Source organism: Tympanuchus pallidicinctus, unplaced genomic scaffold (assembly GCF_026119805.1).
Source record: "Tympanuchus pallidicinctus isolate F22 unplaced genomic scaffold, pur_lepc_1.0 scaffold1, whole genome shotgun sequence".
NCBI classification, from domain to species: Eukaryota; Metazoa; Chordata; class Aves; order Galliformes; family Phasianidae; genus Tympanuchus; species Tympanuchus pallidicinctus.
Genome location: NW_026294618.1, coordinates 98007716 through 98030317, shown reverse-complemented (window position 1 = coordinate 98030317; position 22602 = coordinate 98007716).

Genomic DNA, 22602 nt, shown 5'->3' with positions numbered 1-22602 from the left:
GCTGCAACAGTGGATACTTGTGACCTCTGCTCATTGACGCAGACAACTTGTGATAAGCCTGTGATAAGCGAGGGGACTTAGCTGTAGTGATTTATATGAAATGTACCCTCACTACTGACAGAATCAATGTTACCACAGTGACAGAAGGACTAAAGAATTTTTTTTTTTTTTTTTTCAGATCAGTTACTTTTTTTTCTTCATTTTGGTTTCAATACCAACATTTTGAAGTTCAGTTAAAAAAATCAAGTTACAAATATATTGCATAATTCCACCAACAATCTTTGCATGAGTTCTCCCCCCCCCCCCCCCACTTTGAATTCTGAAGGTATATTTAATATTTACTGTCATTTGTGACATATTATTTTTTTGTAGAATATATTTAGAGTTGCCTATGAACCATTCAGTGAGTTCTTTTTATTTGCTGTACTTGTGTCTATGATCAGTTAATTAACGTTGGCATTGATTTTGCAAGCAGGCAACAGATATGTTAAAGAAGACTACTGCTAATGACTTCTAAATAATTCCTGTCAGAGTTATAGCCACTGCTATGAATGACCAGTGACTATCAAAGTATATACAAATTGTGAATCTGATTACTGAGAGCATAAGTATTCAGAACAAATCAAGAATAGTCTTTTAAGTCGTTTAAGTTACACAAATAATGCTTTTGCTTAACCACACAACCTCCTTGAAGTGAAAAGTTAGTCGATCCGGTTTCCAATAACTTAATAACATAAATAATATTTACTTGAGCATAAATCTAGAAAAGTGACGGATTATATCATTTTGAGATTAGGGACAATGGATTATGTTCTCTTGATATGTTTTATGTGACAGACACAGATATTTGTCTGCGTTTAATCTAGACTTATTTTATGTCTGGAGTCTCCATTATATCCTTTGTGTACTAGTCTGACAATCATAAAAAGCGATTACAGATTTTACTTGCAGATCTTTTATTAGAAACCTTTCCTATAAGCTTGACTTAATAGCTATTGAGTTCAACAGCAACACTCTCACAGGTTTTAGGTTAACCTAAAAGATTTTTATAGGTTTGAAAGTCACAGTTGAGCTGTAATATGAATGAGCTATAAAAACCTCAGAAACGTACTATTAAAAATTCTGACTTGGTAATTTGACAATTTTAGTTGTCCAAGCAATTCATTGCTGATGATTAGAAGAAGTTGACTGGGTGGAGTATGTTTGTATTTCCAGAAAACTATATTTGCTATGTCTGCTAACCCATTTAGGATTTTTTTTTTTTTCACTTTTTAAGATTTCATTATTTGTTAAATTCAATATAATACATGTTAAATTGTTTAATTACATAAAGTAGATATTCAGCATGATATGAACTTGGAATTACAGGCTAACAATCCAGTGTGTAAGTACTGTAGCTCCATTAAAAAAACAAATGTGTACTTGAGGAAAGAAGAGTCAGCAGGAGTCCCTACTGAAGAACTGTAAACTGGAAAAGTATTCTTCAATGGAGAATTTCAAACATTATTTCGAACCTTTGAAGAAAACATTATTCAGTTTCAACCTTCACAGTAAAAAATTAAGCATTTGACATTTACATGTTAGTGAGATACTTGATTTTCTGTTCTTCATGAGCAAAATAATAATAAAAAAATCCTAAACTTCAATAGTGACAAACTTGATGTTGCTGTTCAAAAATAGGTAAGCAACAAATTCCTCTAACTTGAGCTACTTTACATAGTTGTATTTAAGTCCCATAGCATTGGTATACTGCTTATTTTAGTGATTATTGTACCATTACCATTTTCTGCTATGTATTCAAAACTAAAAATATATATATTTTTATTTAATTGCAAGCATTATCCAAATAGCATATCACTGTATGCAAATGTTATGCTACTATGACAGGAACAGTTAAGTTTAAGGCCACCTTTAGCTACAGGATAATATTTTGGGTGAGATGCATCTTTATTAAAAAAAGTATACCAGCTGTCTTCGGCACTGACCTGATCTTAAAAATATTTACCATACTAAAGGTGCTAATATTTAAAATGATATTTTACAAATACAAAGAAATGAAAAACTGTACAGCTAAGAGTTTATTTACTAGAATGGAGTTTTCCCTGACTCAATCAACTTTCTGCTAAGGATTCTTTTTTTAGTGGTATTATTAGAATGCCATGGTGAGCTCAGCTGAATGTATGGTTAGTACTGGTTAAGAGGTTATTTTTTAAAAACCATCATTAAATAAACATATGTGCACATAAAAATTAAATGGTTTAGTATTATCAATTGATTTTATGATCCCATTCTCAAGATATGAAATTATTTACCAGGACTATAATGCAGACAGGTAGACAGTAGATATTACTACCATCCTTTAAAACAGTACCTTGGAACTATTACAGTGGTGCCCATTTTACTGAATGCCAAGGGCTAGCTGAGGTCCTTCTGAAAGTATTACATGAAACATCTCATTCAAAACAGTGAATTGCATGGATCAGTAAATCCACTAAAATATTTTAAAAATTACAAAAACTATGGCAGACCTAACAAGTTCAATCACAGCAATGTCACTGCTTTATAATGATATCTGAAACTCATGTTGCATAATTCTAATGAGCTATTAAGAAGAAATGAATCTGTGACAATTTCAACTCTTGTGTCACCCCATAACATTTTTTCTTAATTATCCTTACATGGCATCCCATATGAAATATTATTTATAAGGCAGCTAGCAATAATTACTTTGACAATTGTGATTCCAGTACAATCTAGCAGAAAAGTGGCTAGGAAGCAACTTATTATTACAGGTTATAATTTGAAACTTGATGTGTAATGAACAAAGAACTTTATTTCAGCTGTATTTTGACATCACTATTAGAAAAAGTGCGCCACCATAATAAACATTGCTTTTATCCTGAATTTGCTACCCTTACACTGGATAGCACTCAATGAAGCAAGATAAACAAGAATAAAACTTAAATTATTGACAAATGTCTGACTGGTGGCAGATTATGACAGTAAAACCACTCACATTTTTTATTCTGGTATCATGAGAAAAAGCTATTTCCCATCAGTTACATTTTGATCAACATAGCAGACTTCTACTACGAAATAACTGTTTCAGTAGATGAAGAAGAACAGTAAATACTAATTGGACTATAGCAAGGTTTTTAATGCTGTTTTACAAGCCATTCAGACTAATGAAATAGGCTTTAGATAAGTGAAGTGAATTGAGTTAGGTGGATTGAAACTGATGGGCTGAAAGGCCTCTGATCTGTGGCTTATATTGCACCTAGAGGCTAGTTACTAGTAGTACTTAGTTCTTTACATGGTTATAATATAAAGATTACATTGGTGTAGTGGAAATGCTAAATCATGGCCTGAAGCAGTGATTGAACACCTGGTGGAATGGCAGGGCCAACCTAGGGGGGATCAGGTGCAACTAATCCAAGGGAGACACTGGGGCTGCTGCAGTTTAATATCTTCATTAACAGCCTGAATGATGAGGAATAGTACATTCTCACAAGTTTATAGAGAATATAAAACTGGGAGGAGTGATGTTTGTGCTGCTATTCAAAGACTCCTTGAAAGGCAGGAGAAATGGGCTGAGGGAAAACTCATTAAGTTAACAAAGGAAAGTGTTAAATCTTTCTCCTGGGAGGAATAATCACTTGCAGCTGGAGAAGCTAGGAGATTATCAACTGGAAATAATTTGGCAGAGAAGGATTATAGGTTCTGGTGGTCAATTTGCTGACCATGAGCAGGCAGCAAGCCCTTACAGCAAAGAAATCTAACAGCCTGCTGGAGTTTGTTGGGCAAAATGCTGGCACCAGCTTGACTGACTCTCCTCAGCACTAGTGAGGCTTCTCTGGAGTGCTGAGCTCCCCATCACAAGAGAGATGTGTGTGGGGTAAATTTTATGAGATGCTACAAAGATGATTAATATGCTGATTCTCTTGTTGTATTAGTTGAGAGTGAGAGAGTTGGGACTACTCAATGTGTATAAATACCTAAAGGTAGAGAGCATGGAATACTGAGCTAGACTCCTCAACCCTTCCCAGTAATGTCTAGTGAAAGAGTAAGAGACAATGGGCACAAAATGAAATGCAATTGAAATATCATTCTAGCCTAAAGCAAGAAAAATAAATGCTGTGACAGTCCAACTAGAAAAGCTTGTCCAGAAAGGTTGTAGATTCTCTATGTGTGAAGATATTAAAAACTCTACTGCACACAGTCCTGAGCAGTCTCTTGTATCTGACCGTGATTTGCATGGGGATTTTGGGACAATCTCCAGAAGTGCCTCCTAGGCTATACAGCCAAGCCATTCCGTGATTCTATGAATTTCTAAATCTGAATTTAATACATCCCTTTACACTGAAAAAATACGGAAGACCAAAGATTTCTAGGTGATTAGAACAGCTTTAAGCTTGTTATTATCTGAAGCAGTCATTAAAACAATCTCTGTGGTTACGCAAATGACTGATATCTGGAAATTATTAATAGCCCAATATAATGTCAGTCTTAGTGAAAAAAGGGACCACTGGCCAAGGACAAGATTTTTAGGCTACATCTTTGAAAGTTCTTTACAAATGATTATAGTATGAAAATTACATTAACATAGTAGAAATGCTAAGTCATGGCCTTGAAGCAGTAATTGAACACCTGGTGGAAAGGAGGGCCAAGCCAGAGGAGATCAGGTGCTAGCAATTCTCTTGAGTGAAAGGAATAGGTGGAACCATTCCTTCCCAGACCTCATTTAAGAGTTGGCAGTGGAAGCGAGAGTATCTCTTGTTTGAGATCCCTGTCTACTTTCCAGTGGCCTTCCAAAGGTAAGCAGCTCTTTTTCTTCATTTTTGTATCGATGGCTGGCTGTGTTTGGGTCAGTTCTCATTTGCTGTACTAAGGGCTTTGCCACTCTGCTGTTATCCTATTATAACATTAAAATTAGCAAAGAATGGCTTGGAAATCTGTTTTTGGATGGGAATGGGGATCTTGTCCTTTCTGATGGTGTGAATACAAATGTGTAGAAACCATTGAGTCATGCAATCACAGAATTGACTTGGTCTGGAAGAGACCTCAAATATCATCTAGTTCCAGCTCCCCTGCTTGAACAAGAGATGGAGCAACTAAAGCTTCTCTAGTCAAACTTGTTTCTATCCCTCACTACACTCTGAGTAAAAGACTTCCTCCTAATATCTAATCTACATCTTTCCTCTTTTAATTTAAAATCATGTTCTCTTGTCCTGTACCTATCTGCCTGTGAAAGAAGTCATTCTTCCTCTTGTTTATAATCTCCATTTAAGTACTGAAAGGCTGCAATGAAATCTCTCCGGAACCTTCTCTTTTCCAAGCCGAAGAAGCCCGTTTCTCTCAACTTTTCTTTGCAGGTGCTCTAGCCCTTTAATCATCTTTGTGGCCTTCTCTGTATCTGCTTTGTCAGCTGCACCTCTTTCTTGTGCTGGGTGCTTATTGGGAGTTATTGTTACCCAGTGATTGAGCACCTGATGCTAGTCCTGGGAGCACAGGTGCAAGCAATTCCCTGGGGCTACTCCTCCCTAACCTCATTTAGTGGCTGGCAACTGCAAGGGAAGCAGCTCTACTGGGAGGTCACCTCCTTTGGGCTGTTTGGTGAGCCCTGATCCTTGAAAAGGAATAACTAAGTCTTCCTTTATTACTAGATTGTGACTGTTACCTTTTTTGGGTAATCTAAAACTGTTCAAAGCAACTATGTCTGCTACTTCCTCTCCTTACAGGGCCCCAAGCCTGAAAGTAATATGCCACATGGGGCCCCATAAGGACAGAGTAAATGTCCCTGACTACCCTGCTGGCTGCCTTACTTCTTATGCAGCCTAGGATGTAGTTGGCTTTCCAGGCTTCAAGAGCATACCACAAGTTGCATCAAGCTTTTAATCCACCAGGATCCTCAAGTACTTCTCCACAGGGCTACTTTCAAGAGTTCTTTCAGTCTGTATACAAATCTGGAATTGCTTTTCTGCAAATTGGTCTTTTTCTGAATCCAATTAGCAAACCCTTCCCCATAGGTTCTTTGATTTTGGGGATCCTTCCCCTTCTCACCTTTACTGTTTCTGCAATGTATTCAGTCAGTGTGGGAAAGTTTATTTAGATATTTGCCCTAAGCCATGTTCAGAGGAGAATAATTTTCCAAGAAAATCCTCATTCTGGCCAGGTGATCACAAGCAAGATCAATGTTGGGAACACTGAGGTAACCTGGACATCTCTTATAATACTGATTTTATTCAATGTAGTATTTGCCTGGTATTTTTCAGAAAGCTGGTTGTTTTTATTTTTATTTTTTTATTATTATTTTTTTTTTTTTATTTTTTATTTTTTTTCAGAAAGCTGCAGGCTCTCCCTTGCAAATTCTCTGGACACCAGGTAGATGCAGTTTAGCACTGAGCTTGCTCTAGGCTAATAAGTCCTGGAGAGAGGCAGAACACAATAGCCCAGGGAGTTCTTGTCTGGGTTTGATAACATGGAAAATGTGGTTGTGTATCTCCTTGTTTGCTTTGTGCCATGGCCTATACTCTCAAAAAGAGCCTAAGTGTGCTAAATTCTAAAGGTTGCTAATGCTACTAGAGCTGAACTGCACTTGCATATTGGTGTGAAATATCCTCAGGGTTAGCAAATATTTGGTCTTTGACTGCATGGGGAAGAATTGTTAAGTCGATTGGCATAAACTGTTTTGACAGTGTGCTCAAGTCATCTGAAAGAAGCTAGACAAAAAGAAAAAGATGTCTGAAATGCAGAAGCTGTTTCACTCTGATACTTCCAGTAGCCACTGGTATGCCCAAAAACCTGCTAAAGGGTACAGAAGCTAACAAAGGCAAAAGCACGTTCCTGGGAGATGTTGCAGTGCTGCTCTGGAGTTAAGTTGTGGCATAAAGAAAACCCAGAAAAAGGAAGAAATCCCTATAGAGCTTGTCAGAGGAAAGGAACACAAAAGCTGGTGGGCTGGGTTTTCTTAAAGAGACTAACAATAAGGAGTATTTAACTGGGCTGAAGAGAGAGACAAGATCTGTCTCGTCATAAATGTTACGAATAATTCATGCCTATAGTACTTCCCATAACTATAGCATTCCAGTAAATGGAAAATGAGATTTCTCCTTATTCATCCTGCATGAGTTTTGCTATTGTCTATTTTGTTGTTTGTTATCTGATAACTGTCATCTGGGAAGTTTTATATATACATACTGTGTTTAGATTTTTCCACTGTTCTCAGTTCTGCATTTTCTTTCTTGCTTGCTGTCAATGGTTTACGGGATGGTTTGGCCCAGCATCTGCAATGCTTCCCCACAATACAACACAATCCATCTGTGAACAGGGCATATCTCTTTTCATTTTCTGGTAGTTCATTGTATGGTGGGGCCTCTTTAGCACATGATACTATTTTTACTGGTGATGTTCCAAATTTTTTACCTTCATGCCAGTCCATGATCACCTCTAGGATTCCTGGAAGGCTGAGGTTCCCCAGCCGTGCTTGCTGAGTAATCAACACAATCCACTTACTCCATGTGGCATCAGTAGCATGATGGGTGGAGGGACCTTTTCCCTTGAACATCCAGTTCAATACTGGCAGTCGAGGTGCCAGAAGGAGCTGTGTTTCAGTACTGACTACTTCGGAAGCAGTCCAAACCCCTTCATAAGTAGCCAAGATCCCCTTTTCAGTCAGAGTGTAGTGCTCTTCAGACCCTCTTACGCCCAACTCCAAAATCCCAGGGGTCGGCCTTGGGTCTCTCCTGAAGCTCTTTGCTACAAACTCCAAGTGGGACCTTTCTCTCCATAAGCAGTTAATACCTTCAAAATGTGAAAGTACAGCTTGATTGTTGCACTGAGCTGTTTAGAATTTTATGTATGTAAAATAATGTAGTTTTTTTTGTTTCATGTTCCAGTTCCTAGGAAATACAGAGAGTGTTTTACTTGTATTAATGATGATTCAGTGTATTATATTGGTATCTATCCTTTATAAATCCTATATCCTGTATTCTTCTCAAAAAACAAGATGCTGTAAAGGTATTCTAATTATTTAAGGAAGTTGATTATGTTTCTTAAACAAAGAGATGTTGACGTGCTATTTTTCCTTTGTGCATATATGAGTAAAAATTTTCCACAGCATATTTCCCCTGAATTGTGTTTTTTAAAAAAAAAAAAAAAGTTTTCTAGATCTAAAAGTCATCCAGGATCTTGGATATCTTATATCTTTTCCAGCTTTCTCCTTTTCTTTTATTCTCAGTAATTTATTGCTTTTAAACTGAATCATTAAATGCCTCTGGAATCCTTTTCATGTTTCTTGTCTTCTGGCAGTAATTTCTTATCAAGTCTTCAGACATGTAATTCCATGAAATACATTCTTTTTCATAGTATGCTAATTCATGTTTAAGAATGGTACCCTGCAACCGATTTCATAGTTCCCCAGAAGCATTTTCTACTGACACAATCAACTTATTTTTCATCACCTAGCAACTTCCAAATCCATAAAACTGAAGTGAATCTCTGCAACAGATATTTTATTAATTTTCAGCTCATTGCTGTAGAAATTTTATATTGTCCTCAGCTGAAATTAGGGAGCTATGTTTTGACTTCAAATAATATATTTATTGGTGAAATTTCATTCCACTAAGGTTATGATGCATCAAATGAATTTGTTTGCTGTTCATCAAGCAGCTAAGGTATTCATTGAAAGTTCAGAATATCTGTGTCTCTCATCAGATTTCACTGATAGCGTATTTGGATTCATTCAGAACAAACTGAAAAAATGAGACTGTATTTATTCTTAATCGTGCTACACATTAAAAGGAAATGAATTCATAATGTAAGAATTCAGGTTGTATATAAATGAAAGATGAAGAATAAGAACTCAAACTGAATGAAAATTCCTTTGTAACACAGCACCTGCCCTATGAAGGGTCTTTCATGGAATTCTATTTAAAAGCAGCATTTATAAACTAGATGCAAAAGGTTATGAAACAGGTTACAGAATTAAGTCTTTCAGATACATATATTGAATCCCAATTATATTTTATCACAGGGAAGTGACTTTTTAATCGAGGTTGCGATTCCATTTTCATTCAGAAGTACTCTGATTTGTAGATAATTTACACTTTGATAATTACGTGGTTGTCAGATGATCTATGTAAGGGCTATTTTGATATTGCCATACTGATCTTTTGCAGTAGAATTTGGAAAAAAATAATTACAGCATTCAATTTCCATTAATACATGCATGTGGAAGGAGCAGGCACTTGTGAGTCGGGGGGGGTCACTAGAATGATACTCCAGAAGGAAGAATTCTTAAGGCATAGAAGTCACTCCAGGAGACACTAGTTTTATACCCTCATTAGTCTGAAGTAGTTCAAAGCCACATCTCTTATTTAGCTCAGCCTAAAGTCTAATGGGCAAATTAGGAATTTCTTTTATTGACCTGTTGAGAAAATGGTGCTGGGATGTAAAAATACTTCTTACTGTGCCGTATCTAAGGGACAGTGAAGCTTTTTTCATTTTCTGTTATTGAATCCCTCCATAAAAACCAAAACAAACAAACAAGAAGGAACAACAAAGGCAGAAAGAAAGTTGGAGAGGGTCAGAGTCTTGAAGAAAGATAGAAATTAGTAGAAAATGACAAGGCTGTGTATGTGTATTTGTTCATAATTTAAGGGTTTTGTTACTTTTTCTTAAATATTGTTTTGAAGCTCCTGTTCTTTAATCAGCTTACCTGTGGGGGCTTTTTTAAGAGCAAGATTTTTGGGGCTGAAATATTCTGACTTGAAAGATGTGGTTAATGTATGATCATAGCTCCCTCAGGCTGTCCTCCTCATCCCACATCCCTGGTCTGCTGGTACACTTCTTATGGTTCCTCTGTAGCTCAGCTGTACAAAACAAAAGTCTCAGCTTTAACAAAAACCAACCAAAAGGTTGCTGTTGACAGTGTTTATGCTAACCTAGAGCATTCTGACAGGAGCAGACACGGCAGTGACTACATTACAGGCTCTGACCAAATGAGGTGCTTTCACTGAGAGCATGGGGGTGGTGGGAGAGGTGATATAGAGCACTGCTGCAGCTGACCCAGAAGATTCCAGAAGGGCATGCCTAGTTGCCAGCAATTACTTCATTTTTTTCAGCTTCAAAGGTGCTTCTAATAATTTTTTCTGAGGCAGCCTTAATAGTGACTTCTGTCATCAATCAAAATACTTGCCAATTTTTGTGCTATCTGAAATACTGAGAAAGAGACAGCATTTTTGAAAGGTCATTTCCACAGTAGGGATAGAATGAAGATTACAAGTTCAAAGAGGCTGGCTTGGTCTGTTTCCATACAGTGTTAATCAATGCTTCAGAATGCATTAATTTTTATGTTAAAGATAAAAAGCGCTGGTTTGTTTAGTGCTTGGATGTAGTAGGATTTCTACACAATCCATCATCTTCTTTTTTCATTCATTCAACAGAATTAAGAAGTTTTAGTCACTAACAACAGTTTTATTATAGCCAAGGAATGCATTTTGTGAAGGCAACGAAAGCACCCATCTCCAATCATAAAATTGATGATGACTTGATTCTTCATCTATTTGTTTTTATTTGCTTGTTTTTCATATTCCCGGCCTGACAGTTAGCTGTGATAGGATTACACAAAGACAAGCAAGGAGAGTAAATTAGCTGTGAAGCTGTGTCCGTGTACTTAGTGTTTTTTTTCCTATCAGATTAATATACGCGCTGTCATGCATCTGCGGTTTCTCAGTTCAGCCATTTTACCCTACTGAGATTGTTGCATCATTCAAGAAAAGAGAAATGGACAGGTTGCATAGGTGAACCAATATATGCAGTTCATACATAGCTTATAGTATATAAAGCTCAAACTGCAGAACCAGTAAGCTACCTGAGGAATTTTGAGACGATGTCATAGCGTGGTGACAACAGATGTGGGTTTTCTGAAATTTGTAAGCTTCTGAACAAGGTAGAAATCTTCTTCCTGGTGACTTGTAATTTTTACTTATTATTTGATAAGTTTCAAAAATCGTGGCTCCATCCAGGAAGTTTGTGGAATGAACTGTCCTTGTAAATTAGCCTGGCAGCTACAATAGGTAAGTTCATCGAAAGCTATTTTCTCTAGTAAATTCTGACCTGGTTGTGTAAGATACTATTAAAAAGAAATACAGCTATTTGATGGCTAAAACAATTCAAATAGTACTCAGCATAGAGTAAATCAGATTGACCAGTTTTATGAAATCACTGAGTCGCCTGAATAGCTACTATTCTCTGAAATTGAATATTCAGTTTCAAGAAAAGTTTTATCAATTTTATGACATACTTAGTGCAATTTTTTATATTCAGGCTTATGCAGGCATTACACAGAGGGCAGGATACAGAAGAAAATAAGGCAAGGACAGACAGAATTTAAGACTCCAAGTTTTGTTTCAAATGTTCAGAAGTAATTATGTGGCAGAGATTGTGAATCTGTGGAATAGGCATTTCCTATTATTTGCATGCTGATTGTGCTGTTTTCTCTTGAAGTAAATTTGAAAAAGACCCTCTAAAATGGAACTTTAAAAAAGGAGATCTTCATAATGGGAAAAGCATATGCCTATTCAAGCATTTTCATAGGAATACAACACAAAAAGCATCTTGAATGCTTTCATGGTAAGAAAGCTTTGAAAAGAAGGCAGAATCAGGGTTTTACCCAAATACTTCTGTTGTTAGTAATGCCTTGATTTGATTCTACCAACATGTAAATTAATTTTGTTAATAACTTTCCAGTTAAAATAATTCCTTCTTTAAGTATTTTTAGCTTGTCTGACCTTCACAGTCTGTATTAATCTAAAACATGAAATTTTCTATCCAACAATTTTTTTTTATCTGAGATACAAGACAGACATGGATATACTAGAGGTATTCCAGTGGAAGTTCCTAAAGATATTTAAGGGACTAGACTCTTCTGTCACGTGAGAATAAGCTGGAAAGCTGACATGCCTGGACATAGCTATGGGCAGCCCGCTCTACCGAGCCTCCTCTGAAAGGAAGTTCGGGCTAGTCCCTCATAAGGGACTTCCAATCTCAGCCATCACATTGTTTTTATGATAACTTGTCCAAAAACATATTTCTAGATTCTCAGTGGAGCAGAAAACACAGTTATATATGCTTTATTATCATTTTGCATTTGGTTAGAGAATAGAGAATTAGCTTTGAACAAAGCAATTGGGCTGTCTAAAAACCACAGGGTTGTGACAGTAATCCAGCCAGAACTGTTGAAATAAATATAAAAGTAACAAAGAATGTTACATCCTGTGGCCTGTTTTGCTTTCAGATTCAGAACTCTAAACTAAATTTAATTATTTGCAAATTGTTATGTCCCTTGGTTTCTGTACATACCTATTTCTTGCTAGGATGTAAATGTGGAACTCAGACTGCAAAAATTTTCTCTGCTGCTCTCCATGTTCACAATAAAATTCATAAAATCTTGCTGAACGTTCATAAAAATAAATCTTTTTCTAATTTAGTGAAAATATCTCTTCAGTTTGAGTAGTAGAACATAGGGTAGCAACATTCTGTTTGGTAATAAGTAGTTACTTGCATCTCCCAAAATTAAAAAGATGATTAAAGTTTAGGTAAGCTAAACTTTAATCTCTTCAATGGCTTTGGAATGCAGATGTTTAAAACAGAATTTAATTGAAAAATTTAGGAAATGCAATTGTGTAAAAACCATGAAGAGACACTTTATTATGTGAAAGTCATTCTTTTCAGAAAAAATGAAATGATGACTACAATTATAATTGGATTTTTTAGCAGTCATCTTGCTGATTGTGGCCAAGACCATTTTGTAGCTATGCAAACCATGGCAGATGGTCCTTTCTGATTTCATACCATCTCACAAAGTGCAATATAACCTTCTTAATCTATACCTTGTTAATCCTCATTTGTTATGAATCTGCACAAAAATCTGGCAGTGTTTTTGCTTCCACTGAGCAAAGTTTTTAGATGAAGAAAAAGTGCGGAGATTCATTTATTATTAAAACAGAATTATTTTTAGAATGTACATAGTACATATGTACATAGTAGGACAAAGCACGATATTAGATAGCTGACGTGTGATATATATTTCTATTTTCTTTTCTGCTTTTTTTGCATGATAAACTTCTAAGGCTGATACAGTGTATGGAAAATTCATTAGTTATTGAAAGTATGCAGCTTTACTGCATACTATTCTTTATTCCTTATTGCAGAACCTATGTGTAAACTGGTTGAACTTTGGGGAGTTTAGAGCATTTTTTTAATACAATTATTGATAGATGTGTGTAGTTGTGGCATGTGAGCTTAGTACTGGATCTGCTTAATTATAAATATTTAAATGTTAGAAGTATTCAAGAGATTCTTCCATTTATTTCTAATTTTCTCAGTAAAAGTTATCTCCAGGCTGTTGTGAGAGACAACTGTGCTTTCTGTAGTGCTTCTTTCTCTTTTCCCAACACATGTTTTAAATATTTGAATGCATGGTGCGTAAGATTCTTAAAATTCATTTCAGGATGGGATTTAATGTGGAATTTTAGGCCTTCAGTATTAGGAGGTACAGTCAAGTCTTGCTTAGACTCAGTTGAGATTAGCAGTCCATTTCAATTTAGACAACAGTTCCTTTTTGTAGTGATCAATATGCGATATGGTGACATCAGGTCGAAACTTTCATAGCTCTCCTCTGGTCTGCCTGTATTCATAAACACTTTGATGCCATTACTGCTTCATGTATTCTTGACTGCACAAATGCACTCAGGAATCTTGTTCTGGATTTCAAATATTAGACAGGTTTAAACAAAAACATGCTGTTGAGAGGGACTTATGGGGGAGCAGGGGGTAAGAAAGCTTCTATGAACAAGTTGATATATAAACGTAATATGAGCATTACTATTTGTTTTAGTAAAAAGCAATTGGTGCCATTTTGTATAACCTGTTACTGACTAAAAACATATATTACCTAAGTATTTTCAACCTAAATGTTTACAAGAGGAAAAAAAGTGAGGAGGAGTTCTTTGCTGAAGGTAGTGCAAAATTATGATGGTTCGAACTGCTTGCCTGTTATTATGGCTTTGTCCAAGAAAGTACTATACATTCCAGTGTTAACGAATCAGAAGAAATGAACAAGCAAGCTCTTCAGTAAGCCGTAATATGGTCATGATATCATTAGTAAAACTACAGACTAGCCAATATCAGAAGTGCACGATGGTTTAACACCAGCAAGCAGATAAGCTCCATCCTGCTGCTCTCTCACTGCTCATCCTCAAAGGATCAGGAGAAATAAATATGATGAAAAGGGGCTCAAAGTTTCAGATAAGGTTGAGATTGTGAGCAAAACAGACTGAGCATAGGGAGATTAGTATAATTTGTTCCCTATCGCTAACAGACTTGAACAATCAAAACTGTGCAAGGGGACACTCTTCTTGGAGCCGCTCCTGCCAGGGTATCCAAGGGCTGCAGCCTTCAGGTGTCATCCACTGTTGCACCATAGGCTCCTCTGTGGCTGCATGTGGAGACCTGCTCTGCTGGTGCCAGTGGGCTGCAGGGGGGCAGCCTGCTTCTCTTTGGGCTTCCTCTGGGCTGCAGGGCGCTGCTGTCCCCTGTCTGCACTGACCTTGGGGGCTGCAGGGCTACTTCTCTCTCATTTCTCACTCCTTTCTCACAGTTGCTGTAGGACAGCAGTTCTCCCTCCCTTCAGTCTGCTTTCCCAGAGCACACTCAGTGCAGCTCGTGGCTCAGCTCTGGCAGCAGCAGGTCCCTATTGGAGCAGCTTGAGCTGCTCTGTTCTGCTCACAAGGCTTCTGCTCACAGAAGCCAAGCCAGTAGCTTCCTCCAAAGAAATCTTGCCTTGTGAGCTCAATACAACTTGCCGCTTTCTAAAAATGTTGCTGTATAAAGCAGGGATTTCATATTGAATACATGTGTGTGCTCCTGCAATGCCTGAAGTGGCACTGGGGAGCCACAGACAGAAATGTGGAAGAGAGTGTCTACTTCTCCCAAAGACTTCCTGGGTTTCAAATGCATACTGAATCCCAGTCAACCACAGAACCCACAACCCAATGCCTAAGGGATTCAGGGAATGGGGGTTAAGAATATAGAGACTTTACTACTACAGAGGGATCTTAGTTGCTATCCTCCAAATCTTTGAGCAGGTAATGAAGAGCACATGGTCTTCAGTCAGAAGTGGGACTGTAGAATCTGATTAGACCGTATTGTTCCTCCAACCATATCTTGATATTCAACTATGCCTTTTTAGCTATCTAACACTGTCAGACTGCATATCTCCCATTTTCTTTTCAGGAAATTATTTTGATTGCCTGAAACAGTAATTAGAAGTATGTAAACCTCTGGAATTCGTTAAGGTACTTTATGGAAAAACACAGATGTTTAAAATATCACCATGAAACATCAAGAGAAACATCATTAATGGCTTATAAAGTATTGGGCTGAATTGGGCTTTGAAAATCCTAAATAGAAATTTTTGGACTTCAAATAATGACTTAGAGTGGAGAACTGAAAGAAGGCAGTAAGGTAATCTCATTTTTGAATTATTTAAAGGCTGGGAAATGAAACATTAAGTATATTTCAGGAAAGAAATAATGATATCAGCTTGATAAATTGAAAAAAGTAGACTTGTGTCAATTATGAAGTTGAATTAAGATATGTAACAGGTATTTAAATAGAAATAATGAGAAATGGAGAAACAGTAGAAAACAGGATAACTATCTAGCATCTTGAATAACAAATTATTCTTCAAAAAAGGTAGCAAGGAAGCACAAGCAGACTTTAATGGTATTATTAGGAGTATTATGTATAAAATGAGCAATTAGTATACTTCCCTTTATTTCACGCTGTTAATGGCCTGGCTCCAGCGTTTTTGTCACACATCAAAAAGAGACCAAAGAAAGTAGGAAGGCTACAACTTTGTAAACAGAGAACGATTAAATGTTAAAGTGAAGCTGATGATAAAAGTTGTGCTTAGATTGGAGAAAAGACAACTAAGGAAAGACAAAATTGCTAGAAAATGACAATAAGGATGTTAGAAGAGAAACAAATTATTTTGACTTTTCGAAAGAGGACAAGAACAAAATATGCTTAAAGTGCAACACAAAATATTCTGTTTAAATATTAAGAAAAACAATTGCCAAATGCTTAAAAAAAAAAAGTTAGGATAGTCCTGTATATTGCTGTAAAATCCAAATGAGTCTATAGAGTCTTAAAAAGAAATGTAAACTAATGTCTGTGAGTATTCTTACCAGAGATAGTTGCTAGGTGTGCCTTAATATAAGATTCCATACTGAATGGGATGGTATATCTTCTTGCTATAAAGGGAAGAGTAATAATTTAATAAGCTAACTTTATAATAAAATAGGAAGAGAGACACTCTTTCAACAAACAGTTAAGACTACTTAAGAAAATATTTCAGAATGAGACTGGATGAATACTATGAATCTTGATTTGATAAACCCTATATAAGTTCTGCATGGTCTACTCCAGTTACCTTGGTAAAGCAAATATAATAAAGTTCGTTAACTTCACATAAAAGGTTTAAATTTCCTAGTATGTGAGACAAGTTTGAGTTTAAGCGCAACTTGTAAAAACTTTTTTTCAAGTTATTTTAAAAATGGAATCTTATTAACTCGATCATGTGGTCAACCTTAACATAAATAATTTCTAACCTCACATTTAATTTAACAGCTGCTGCTGTTGAAGTGAAATCCCCAGAACAGTTCTCCTTGCTCTAGTCTGTTAGCAGAGTCCCTATGCTCAGTCTGTTTTGCCCATGATGGTAAATTGGTGAGTGATCTTCCTGTCTTTATCTCAGCTGTTGAGCCCTTTTTCATCATATTCTCTTCTGCTTCTTTGAGGGGAAGCAGTGGGAGAGCAGCATCGTGAGGTCAGACCTGTGTTGGTGAAACCACTGCACAGCTGTATGCATTCAATAATAGCACTAGCCTATCTTTTCTGTGGTGGGGGGAAATTAAAAACAAAAACAAAACAATTCTCTATGTACTGTTCTTGGCCTCTTTCAGGCAGCCCAAAAGCCAAGTGTGGAGTGATTGGAACGTTATGTGTTCCTTCCTGACCGCTGCTGGAAATGTGTAGCCAGTGAAAGAAGCAGCAGCTGGCTCAAGGAAAGGCAGTAATGTTGATGGGGTTACCTGATGAATTACAGCGCGAGTACCTTCCTTTGTCTAGAGACTATGAACAAGACCAGGTCAGACCAGCATGTCTTATGGCAAAGATGGCTTTCTTCTCTTCTGGCAGGAGTCTGTGATATTTTAATATCTTCAGTGCAGTATTCCCCTCTATCTGAGTGACTGGGAGATTCTCCTGATTCCTCAGTGAAGCCTCTGTATCTTCCCTCCTTTATTACAGTGCTTAACAATAAAGATTCTTAAGGGAGGTACCTTAGCAATTGTTAAGCAAAGCACACTTTGCATTGTCATAAGTTTTTTCTTCCACAAATAATTTATTTTGACTTTTTAAAAAATTTTACTGTTAAGACTATGCTAAAAACAGGAAAGCCTCTACCATGCAGTATGAAACAAGAAAAACACTGGCTATTGTGCTGGCAGCTTATTTTTCTGTTCTATGTCTGAATCACCAGCTTGCCAATTAAAGTCTGACTTGTGAGGCAGAATATTTGAGTGAAAGAACGTGCTGTGGAACTCAAGAGCTGCTGAAGGAAAGAGGGAAGCATGGCTCTGTTAAAATATACTTTGTTCAGGTGTCTTTCTTGTTAAACTGAAGTGACAGCTAGTTTGGACTGCTAGTGTGTAAACAGGTTAGGAAGGTAGGAAGGAAAAGAAAAGGCATTAAGAGTTACTCTGACTTGCAGCCTCTTCAAAGAGTAAAATAAAAATCAGATATCTTCCATCAGTAGATGTACTTAAAAGGAACTTTAGGCCTTAATGGGCAATATTATTCTTCATACTTTCACAGAAAAGAATGGACCGAACAGTTGACAGGGATTACCATATGTTTCAAACATGTAAAGAAATTTACTAGAAGTTTGGCAAGATAGCGAGAAGGTTTGAGTACAATACAGTGGGAAAGTTTTTTCACACAAATGCTGCAATGATCATTTTGGAGATGCTATCTTGAGAGCTCCAAATATTTGATAACACAATTAAAGAAAAACAAAAATCAATACAGGTGTTGAAAATAGTGTTGTTGGGCTTACAGTAGCATACAGAATAATTTTGATTGTATGTCTTGCTATAGTTCTTCTTAGAGATTTATGAACGGCATAGGATTTTTAGATGGTAATTAATATTGTTTCTTTATTTCTAATTATACAAGCAACTGGGTATTTTTCAAATCATAGAATCATAAAATGGCTGAAGCTGGCAGGGACCTTTGGAGGTCATCTTGTCCAATTCTCTGCTCAAAAAGATACACGTAGAACAGGTTACCCAGTGCTGCTTCCAAATGAATATGAATATCTCCAGGAAAGGAGGTTCTATAACATCCCTGGATAGCCTGTTCTAGTGCTCTGCCATCTCCACAAGACGTGTTTCCTGATGTTCAGGCAGAACCTCCAGTGTTTTATTTTGTTTATTGTCTTTTGTTCTGGCACTGAGTATCACTGGAAAAGTCTGGCTCTGCTTTCATTGCATTTTCCCTTCAAGTATCAATCTCCGTGTGGCCTCGGGGAGGCCTCCCCTCCCTTGGCCTACTGGTAACACTTCGCCTACTGCAGCTCAGGATCATTAGATTTAGTGGCAAGGGCATATTGATGATGAGCTAGATATAGATCAAACTTGTACTTGGTTTCAGCAGGATTTAGGAATCTAGCTCAGTAAAAAAAGAAAATCCATTCTAAGCTGATTTCAATGCTTATTTTTCCTCCTGTTAGTAAATAAGCATCGACAAACACAGCCCAGATTTTTGAGAATTTCTGCTCTCTGCCAGAAGGTAATTATCATAACTGCTTTGTATCAGTTAGAAATATAGTTCTCTGCATAATAGCTAGGGGTGTTGCTCCATGGCCATCGTCACCATAACACTTGGGAAAGGATGTAGCTCAAGACAGTAGGGAATGTACTTATGATTCTTTCTTAGAATATGCACAAAAAGAGCATCAGCATTATTTCAGATTTTGAGCTTGAGTAATGTTTGAGATAGGAATATCTTTGCAGTGCTGCTTTCTGCCTACAGTTCTGGAAACCAATACTTTCTATTGCTCATCTAAGTTTTCTATTAACTTAAAGAAGTGACCTGTGCCTTTATTTGGTAATGTAAGAAGTCCCTACATTAGTAGGGATCTTATTGCTCTCTACAGCTACTTGAAAGGAGGTTGTGGTGAGGTGGGAGTTGACCTCTTTTCCCAGCTAACAGTGATAAAACAAGAGGGACCGGCCTCAAGTAGTACTAGGGAGATTAAGGTTGGATCTTAGGAAAAAATTCTCATGAATGATCAGGCATTGAAACAGGCTGTTGAGGGAAGTGGCTGAATCACTATCCCTGGAAGTGTTCAAGAAACATTTAGACATTGTACAGGGGGATGTGGTTGAATGGTGAAATACTGGTGGTAAATGGATGCTTGGGCTAGATGATTTTGGACATCTTTTCCAACTTTGGTGATTCTATGAATCTATTGTACATCTCATCTCAGCAGCTGGACCCTGCTGCTGGCATGTACAGGGGTCTCTGCTCTACTGGTGAGGCAGTGTCTTAGGATGAGGCATCTTCCCTTTGGGAGCAGCCTGTCCTTGCTACTCCCCAAAAGACAGTTTTTCTTCACCAGTCAAATAATTGCTGCTCTCTTCAGGGAAGAGAGAATAAGGGCTTTTGAAAGAAGAAACACATCAAGTAAATTTCTTGGACAATTCAGCACTCTAGTAAATCTGATTTGCTTAATTCCAAGAGCAATGTGTTGTGCACATAAGACCCAGAAAGCAGTTTTCAGCAGTTAACTAACAAATTGTGTCTTTTAAAACCATGGTGACAATTTAATAGATGAAAATATTTAATTCTTTTTCTACAATTTAAAAATTGTTCTATCTAGTTTAAGACCAAGTAATAGTAAATTCTGTGTCTGTGACCTGATGCAGTCTTTGACTCTAAAAAATTACTACTTTTAAAATTGTAACCATTTGATTTAGTTTGTGGAGAGATTTGTAGTTCGTAGCAGGCACATTCATATGACATAAGCACCAGCTTATGCACTTTTTAATGTAATGCAACTTACTGGAGAATCTCTGTCTGAATATGTCTTGAGCCATTCCAGAATGTAAGTCAGCAACTACACTGAACTTGTTGACTAATTTGTAGTCATAGTTCACCACCCTTCAGACCAGAAGGAGCAGTACTACAAAAAAAGTGGAGAGACACTGGATCTCTCACTTTTATGACAACTACATTTGTTTTCTTTCTGTCCAGTGACTAGTGGAATTACATTGGAACATAAGACTCCAGTAAAACATATTCTTGCAAAATTAATTTGAATGACTAACTATAATTGCTTAGTTTTGATTAATTGAGGGAAAAGTGTGCCTACCATATTTGAATGGTATCTTCTAAGACTAATCTACCAGGTCAGGTCTGAAATAGACTATTTTAGAATTAGTAAAAAGACGTGGAAAGAAAAGTAACTCTATTCTGGTCAAAATCAGGACACTGGTAAACAATATTTTAATGAAATGAAGTGCTCTGTTTAGAGACCTTGACTTGCAAAGGCTTACTTGTAAATTGGACTTTAGCCATATGAGTAGTCTTAGTGACCTCAATGAAGTATCTCAGTGCACAGACCTAATATACAATTGCAGGCTGAAAAGGTACATTTTAAAGTAACATTTCTTTTAAACAGTTTCAAGTGTTAAAATGTTGCATTTGAAGAGAAAGTTCTACCAAAATTTACCATGGTCTTAAGCTGAGACAGGGGAGGTTTAGGCTAGATATTAGGAGGAAGTTTTTCACACAGAGGGTGTTGACGCATTGGAGCAGGTTGCTCAAGGAGGTTGCATCCTTGGATGCATTCAAGGCCAGGCTGGATGTGGCTCTGGGCAGCCTGGTCTGGTGGTTGGTGACCCTGCACATATTAGGGAGGTTGAAACTTGATGATCGCTGTGGTCCTTTTCAACCCAGGCCATTTATGATTCCCATTGGACTTTTTATCTTGATATTAAAAGACTCTAAAATGACAGTTCAGTCAGAAAAACAAATGTATTTTTAAAATCTGTGGAGGATGCATATAGGACCTGATTTATTGCTTCCAAAGAAAACACCACTTTGTGCCTTTAAATTTTCATCTCAGATTAACTTATGCTTATATATGAAGTAGTTACTCTGTAGGTCTAATATGGATAGCAGAATGGACACCAGTTATAAGAACTCAAGCCAAAAAAGTGAAGCAATTTTTCTGAAAGAAAGCAGTAAATAAAGGACAAAACGGGGATGAGAAATGATATTGGTTGCCTGGTGCAATAAGTGGCATTGAATTTGGATGTAAAGTAGTTTGTACTTGGCTCATTTGTTTCATGAATCTTGATGAGGCTTTTCTCTCTTTTAGAACAGTTTCTGTTCTTATTTTCTGAGTTTCTAATATCAGGTAATGTCAAATTTATAGCTATATAAGCACCATATTTATATGTATAATACTAAAAGCTACTTCTAGGAATGTAATAGATGCCCTACTTAGACCTGAAACTCTTATTATGATAGGATATTTCAGTAAACTACAAAAGATCTCTGAATAAAGCATTCTGGGCAACAGTAGAGTTGTTTCATTATTGCCTGATCCCAGGATCTTCAGATACACTGATTATATCCTGGAAAAGAAAACAAAGCAGAAAATCAATAACAAACACATGCTTCTCCTCTAAATGCTTTTTTTCTTTTTCAAATAATGTGGTCCAACTGATTTTAAATGAGTTACTCTAGTTTTCGGAATGAGATGATGAGGTAAACTCAGTTTGAGAGAGTAAATTGCTGAAAATAAAGCTGTTGGATCTCCTACTGCTATTTGTGAAATGTGCTGTACTTCTAAAACATTTAATCATAAATAAGATGTATTGAATGAGGATCTGGAACAATGTAAAAAAAAGTTGCAAAATAATAGCAGGAGTAAGTTTTTCTTCATATCAACAGCTTTACATTAACTGATGTGAAATAAGCTCTCATGATCTATAATCAGAAGTATTAGATCTGAGGCTGTTTTCAGGTGCTAGGAAAATGCACTGACATTGCTGAAAGTAAACTGTGAAATCCATTGTATGTACTGAGAGACTGGTCTCAAATAACTAAAGAGAAAGCCAAATGGTTTTACTATCAAAATGCTGTAGTGGAATATACAGTAATTTTGTTCAAAAGCAATCCCTACTATCCTTGCTGATGATTCAAGTTGACAGCTGATTTTTCTGTTTTTCCCCGAAGTCTATTAGATTTTTTTTTCCTTGAAAAGGCAAATTCTCCAGGAGGCTTAGAAATAAGACAGTTGCATTGCACTTTTTTTTTTTTTTTTTTTTTACTGAGCTTCACTGAAAGAAAAAGTGTTATTTTTTTAAATTTAGTCTTCAAGTAAAATGGTGTTCTGTTCTCACCCTCAATCTCCTTTTCTTAAATATTATGTCTTCCTTTAAAAATTTTAAATGAAGGATTATG